The sequence below is a fragment of the Pantherophis guttatus genome, chromosome 1 (genome assembly GCF_059756535.1).
Source record: "Pantherophis guttatus breed Tessera chromosome 1, ASM5975653v1, whole genome shotgun sequence".
In the NCBI taxonomy this organism is placed as follows: Eukaryota; Metazoa; Chordata; class Lepidosauria; order Squamata; family Colubridae; genus Pantherophis; species Pantherophis guttatus.
In genome coordinates, this window is record NC_142063.1 from 20,481,173 (window position 1) to 20,488,732 (window position 7,560).

Sequence of the window (7,560 nt, forward strand, 5' to 3'; positions counted from 1 at the left end):
GTGCTTTTGATCTTACTTCAGTGTTCCTTTGCTTTACAGAACTAAAAGGTCACAAATGCAAGGACTAGTTTTCAATCATGATTCTAACTGCAAATGGCCGCTAAATGAGGCACTCTCTAAAAAAGGAGTGTTCTATGAGAAAAAAAATGGGGGAAAAAGAAAAGAGAGAAAAGAGAGGATGGGGAAGAGGAAAAATGCTATTTCATACCAGTAGTAGGAAGAAATTGGAGAAGACTTGACGAGGTAAGAACTGTCAATCTTCCAGAGTTGCCAATAATTTGGTAGAGACTGTTCACCCTGGTATGATTTTGGACTCAGGATTAAGTTCCCTCTTCCAAGAGTTCAAAGGGAAGTCGAATGGGTTGGGTTAAGGTGGGGAGAGGCTTTTGAAGAGGGTCACCCACATCTGTAATTCCTTTACCCCCTGAAGGTGACCCCAAAGCTCCCCCCCTTCAGAGGAAGAGCAATTCAGAAAGGAAAGCTGGGATTTTCCACCATTACACAACAACTAAGTGATCCGTCTTATCACAATTTATTTTGCTCTTTATTTACAAGGTACCAGTTGAAGGAAAGAATTGCGAAAGAGAGCAGAATTAAAATCGGAGCAGTGCTTTAAAAAAACAGGACAATTACAGAGCCATAAATTGCAACGTCAGTAGCTTATCAACTTCTAGGAGTCCCAGGGTGAGTGATTTCCCCCTCCTACCCCATCATTTTGTCTTCCAAAAACAGGTCTGAAGAGACCAAAAGCTGGTATTTTGACTTCAAACAGATAATTGTGTAACACCGACATTGGATGGATTTCTCGATCTTCAAGGCGGATTTGCCAATATGGTGCATTTTATTATTTATTCTCTTTGCCTTTTTTTTTTCTTACAACAATCTCACGCCCTGCCCAGTGTGCTCAGAGATCTGCTGAATCTTAGTTTTATCCTCACTGGAATCCTGTGGGTTATATTTGCTAGGTTTGTATACAGGAACAAAAAAGGTTTCAATTCGAGTTGGAATAGATGGCCCCATTTGGAAAACATAGCTTAACCCTAACCCCACCACTCCTTTTAAATGTATTCGTTTTAATTGAATATGCTGTACAAATAGGGAAAATGACAAATCTTTATTAATAAAATTAGCAGGGGAAGACTATTGAAGCAAGCTATAGAGCAGCTTCTCCTAGACTGGCACTTTTTCAGTCTTGTTGTGTTGGATTATAATTCCTATAATCATGAGTTAGCAAGACCAACAGTTGAAGAAGATGCAGTTATCTTACTAGTATTGGTCCTGAATGGTTTTGTTTCTCCACCAGATTTTAGGCCGGAGGTCACCCAGCTGGCTTCTGGACCCTAGAATCTGGGTCTCTTTGCTCTTGGTGCAGCACCGTAGCCACTTATATAGGTCATCCTCGAGTTATGACTGTAGTTGAGCATGGCAATTACAGTTATAAGCAGTGGTGGGATTTAGCCGGTTTGCACCACTTCGGGAGAACCGGTTGTTAACTTTCTGAGCAGTTTGGCAAACTGGTATTGGAAGAAATTATTAGGGCAGAGAACCGGTTGTTAAATTACTGAATCCCACCACTGGTTATAAGTGAGGGGTCCTTGGTGCCAGTGGTGAAATATGAACCGATTTACTACCAGTTTGCTGGCTGCACAATGGTGCTGCGCGCACATATGCACAGTGTGCACCATGCACCAAATGCGAGGTGCGCGCGCACAGCGCATACCAAAAGGAGGCATGGGGTAAGTAGAACAGCGCACGGGATGGGGTGGGGTGCAGTGTTGATCAGCTGTGGTGCGCATATTTTTTAAACTTTTAAAAGCATTTCTTTTACAACCTATTCAGCCGAATAGGTTGTAAAAAAATGCTTTTAAAAGTAAAAAGAAAAAGGCTCTGATGATCGCATGGCTCAGCTGTGATCATCAGAGCCTTTTTTTTTACCTTTTAAAAGCATTTTATAAAAGAAGCGGGCAACCGGGTGATTGGGTGGGCATGGGCGGGGGGGGGAGGGATTTTTGCTACCGGTTCTACGAACCACCCGCCGCCATTGCTACCAGATCAGCCGATCTGGTCCAAACCGGGAGCATTTCACCCCTGCTTGATGCTCTCTGAGCTTGGTTGTTTTCTTGTAGAAGTTTAATTACCCAAACTAGTAACATCCAGGGGTGGGCTTCAAAAATTTTATCAAGGGGTTTTCTGCCCGGTTGCTGGGTGGGCGTGGCCATGGTGGGTGTGGCCTAGTCACCCTCCTGCACCACAGCGGGGGTGTATTTTTGCCCTCCCCAGATTCCAGAGGCCTTTCTCGAGCCTCCGGGAGGGCAAAAACGGCCTCCCCATGCTCCAGAGGCCCTCTGGAGGCTGGAAATGGACCTGTTTCCAGCCTTCTCAAACTTCTGGTAGGCTCCTTTTTCGCCTCCCTGAGCCTCCACGCGCAGCCTGCACTTACCTGCATCCAAAACAGGTCGCGTGGGGACTCCTGGGAGGGGCGGGGTGGGGTGGGCGGGGCCAGACAGAGGTGGGATTTGTGGGTTCTCCAAACTGCACAGAATCTTAGCTAGAGATTCTCCCGAACCCCTGCGAACCCCCAGCAGCCCACCCCTGGCAACATCATCAGTGCTGGTTTATGTAATATCGTCAGTGCTAGACTGATTAGCACTGATGATGTTACCTAGTTTGTGTAATAGCAATAGCATTTAGACTTATATACCACTTCACAGTGCTTTTACAGCCCTCTCTAAGCCATTTATAGAGTCAGCCTATTGCCCCCAACAATCTGGCTCCTCATTTTACCAACCTCGGAAGGATGGAAGGCTGAGTCAACCTTGAGCCTGGTGAGATTCGATCTGCCAAATTGCAGGCAGCTGGAGGCAGCAGAAGTAGCCTGCAGTATGCATTCTAACCACTGTGCCACCGTAATGAAGCGTCTGCAAGAAAACGATGAAGCTAAGAGAGAACCAAGGACCCCTCATTTCAACCTACAAATATTGTCTTTTATTGGTACAGCCATAACTTGCGACAGTTGTAAAGAGGGCCGCCATGTGACTGGACCCATTTTTATGACCTTTTTGGTGGCAGTCATTAAGTGAATGCCATGGTCATTAAGCAAACCCATTGTTTGCTGTGGACTGGTTTTTGCGGGAAACCAAAAGTAAACGCTGGTTTCCAGCAAAAACATAAATTGTGGTCACAGGAGGCTACAAACAGATGTAAATGTTTGGGCTGGTTGCCAAGGATTCAAAATGTAGTCATGTGATTGGAGGGGATCAACATCAGAACTTTGAAACTGAGTCATAAGTCCCTTTGGGGAGGTTCCGTCCAGTGGTGGGTTCCTCCCAGTTTGGGCCGGGTTCTCCCGAGCCGGTAGCAATGACGATATGACGTCAACAAACCGGTTCTGCCCCGGTTATTCATTTTAATTCTGATGATGTTCCATGGGGTTTGAACCTGTGAAATAAAGGCGGATTGGAACGCAGCCCAGAAGGCATCCTCAATCACTGAGCAACAGTAAAAAAAATGCTGACTGGATTGTTTTTAGAAAGCATAAGCATCTCTTCCAAAGTAGTGCATGAATGCCCCATCCAGAGTTCAAGAACGTTGCGCCTTAGTCTACAACTGCTTCCGTTAGTGATAGCAATAGCACTTATACAGGTGGTCTTCAATTTACGACCACAATTGAGCCCAAAATTTATGTTGCTAAGTGAGAAATTTGTTCAGTGAGTTTTGATCCAGTTTACGACTTTTCTCGCAACATTTGTCCTAAATGCGAGTCAGTTGTCAAGCATCTGAATGTAAATCACATGACCATGGGGATGCTGTAATGGTCATAAGTGTGAAAAATGTCATAAGTCATTTTTTTCAGTGCTGCTGAAAATATGTTAAGGATATGAAAATATCCTTAATATGTTAAGGATATTCTTGTTGTGGGTTATTGAGCAGAGTACCCTTTGAGTTTATGCACGAAAGTGACTGAGAATGATTGTGGATAATAACAGTTCACATACAAACAAACTGGGTTTTGATAATATTTTATTTTTAGGGAAAAAGCAAAATCATAGTCAAAAAACATTCCAAGTCATATACATATAAAGTGAGATAAAGATCAGTTCAGGGATATTTTCCAATATAAAGTCTTCTTACCAGTTGTAGAAAAATACAATAAAACAGATCTTCTTTAGTTTCATTCAGGAACACAGTTCAATATAAAAACAGTCAATAAATAGTAGAAAAGCAATAAATAGCCATGACCAAACAATGATCATGCAGAGAGATCAAATCTAGAGGTTGTTTTTTTTTTTTTTTTGATTTATATGCCGCCCTTCTCCAGAGACTCAGGGCGGTTTACAATGCGTTAAGCAATAGCCTTCATACTTTTGTATATTTTTACAAAGTCAGTTTATTGCCCCCACAAACTGGGTCCTCAATTAATCTACCTTAGAAAGGATGGAAGGCTGAGTCAACCTTGAGCCTGGCAAGATTCGAACTTACTAATTGCAGACAGCTGGAGTTAAATTACAATGCATTAGTCTGCTGAGCTATCCAGGCTCATATTTAAAGCATAAATAATAAAATAAATAATAAAAATAGTTAAAGCATATCAGCAGGTAAAATGGTGTAGTGTCCACACAAACCATAATTTAGCTCTCCTTAAATACATTGGCTACAGAGCTCAGCCAATCAGGATGCAGGATGATGCAACACACTTTTTAAAGCTACATAATACTTTTAATTACAAACACACAATGTTGGTTTATATATTCCTTACGCACAGTCACTCATGCCCTCGTCACCTCCTTCCTGGACTACTGCAACGCTCTCTACATGGGGCTCCCCTTGAGGAGCACTCAGAGGCTCCAACTGGCGCAGAGTGCGGCTGCGCAGGTGGTTATGGGAGCGACGTGGCGTTCCCATGTAACACCTCTCCTGCGCGAGCTGCACTGGTTCCTGGTGGTCTTCCGGGTGCACTTCAAGGTTTTGGTTATCATCTTTAGAACACTGCATGGCTTAGGACTTGGTTATTTACGGGACCGCCTGCTATCACCAATAGCCTCCCACCGACTGGTACGCTCTCATAGGGAGGGGCTCCTCCGGGTGCCGTCGGCCAAACAATGTCGACTGGCGGCCCACAGGGGGGGAGAGCCTTCTCTGTGGGGGCACCTACTATCTGGAATGAGCTCTCCCCAGAAATACGGAGGATCCCGGATCTGCGCACCTTCCGTCGCGCTCTCAAGACTTTTTTATTCCATCAAGCTGGCCTGGCCTAAATCTTTCCCCTTTAAAATGTAAATTTTAATTTGTTTTTAAAATTATTGGGTGTTTTAAATTTGTCTTGGCCAAATTGTTTAATTCGGTTTTATTCTGTTTTCAAATTTTGTATTTATGTGTTTTATTTTGTGGCTGTTCACCACCCTGAGTCCTTCAGGAGTAGGGCGGTATACAAATCCAATAAATGAAATGAAAATGAAATATATTTCCTGACCAACCAGTTGGGTAATAACAATTTCCTAACACGCTGTAACTTCAAACAGTCACTAAATGAACTGTTATAAGTTGAGGACTACCTGTATACCATCTCATAGTGTTTCACAGCACTGTCTGAGTGGCTTACAAATATCAGCCTATTGCTCCCAACAATCTGGGTCCTCATTTTATTGACCTCGGAAGGATGGTAGGCTGTGTCAACCTTGAGCTGGTCAGGATCGAACTCCTGGCAGTTGTCAGAGTTAGCCTGCAATACTGCATTCTAACCACGGCGCCACCACGGCTCATTAGTAGTGTGCATATTATTAGCTGATAAAAAAAAATTTGGTTAACCAACTAAGATTTCTTACAGCTTAAATAACTCTTTCCATCTAGTATTAATGTATGCTAAAGGTAATACACCTTTATCCCATCCTGATCCATTACTCCCAATATCATGACTTTTTTGACATTTGTTGTACAGGTAATCCTCGACTTACAGCCGTTCATGTAACGACTCTTCAAAGTTACAACGGCACTAAAAAAGTGACTTATGAGTATTTTTCACAACTGGTGCAGTATCCCCATGGTCATGTGATCAAAATTCAGGGGCTCGGCATTTATTTATGACAATTGCAGCATCCCCCATGGGGACATGTGATCACCCTTTGTAACTTTCCTAGCTGGCTTCCAACAAGCAAAGTCAGTGGGGGAAGCCAGATTCGCTTAATGACTCCATGTTTGGCTTAACGACGGTGACAAGCAGGTTGTAACATTGCATGCAATCTACTTAACAACTGTTTTCCTTAGCAAAGGCAATGTTGGGCTCAGTTGTGGTCATAAGCTAGGACAGAAGTCAGCAACCTGCAGCTCTGAAGCCGCATGTGTCTCTTTCACCCCTCTGCTGCGGCTCCCTGTCACTCAAAATATGCGTCGCAACTGCCAATGTGCGAACCCGCCACACGCGATGTATTGAGCTTTTCAACCTCCGGTAGGCCAACCATGGATAAATCCAAGAAAAGAAAAGTTTCAGAAGAAAACAAAACGTTTAATTTAACCACATATGCTAGTTTTGTGGCCGCTCAAGAGGTAGTCAGGCATGGGAAGGGTTTTGTGGCTCCCGGTGTTTTCTTTTCTGTGGGAAACAGGTCCAAATGGCTCTTTGAATGTTTAAGGTTGCAGAGCCCTGAGCTAGGACTATCTCTATCTTAAAAAAGAGTTACTTTTGACTAGGAAACAATGAGTTACTCCAATTTCATCTGAAAATACAAAACTTCTCTAGTTGATTTGTGTTGTTGAACTGGGAAATCAATTTGATTAGGAAATATTGACATCTAGTGGAATAGGATGTTATGACATCCCCAAAGTCCTAGAATTTAGGCAAGATGCTGGAATTATTTTATTCCAGCAGAAACTTCAGCACATGTTCTCACGCCTGGGGGGAGGGCGGCGGTTTCTAACTTTATAAAGTACTTTTCTTTTGTCCCTTCAAGTTAGTCAGGGCTGTCATAGGTATAAGATGAGGGAAAGAGAAACACTATCAAGATTTCAAGGATCTAATCTAGCCGGTATCAATAAGTATTAGTGCTTTAGTATTTTTGTAAGCTTTCTTGACCTGATCAACCTGGAAAGGGTTGGCAGTGGGAAAAAGTGACGTTTGTATGATTGGCCCATGATTTACCCAGAAGCCATAGACTGAATAGCAATTTCGAGCCAAATTTCCTTAATCCAGGGATAGGGAATCTGTACAAGTAGTCCTCGATTTACAACAGTTTGTTTAAGTGACTGTTCAAAGTTACATCGGCACTGAAAAAAGTGACTTATGACTGTGTTTCACAGTTACGAGCTTTGCAGCATCATCATGTGATCATGTGATTAAAATTCAGATGCTTGGCAACTGGTTCGTATTTATGACTGTTGCTGTGTCCCAAGCAGTCCCAAGTGGTGAAATTCAATTTTTTTTTACTACTGGTTCTGTGGGTGTGGCTTAGTGGGCATGGTGTGGCTTGGTGAGCGTGGCTTGGTGGGTGTGGCAGGGGAAGGATACTGCAAAATCTCCATTCCCACCCCACTCCTGGGGGAAGGATATTGCAAAATCTCCATTCCCAC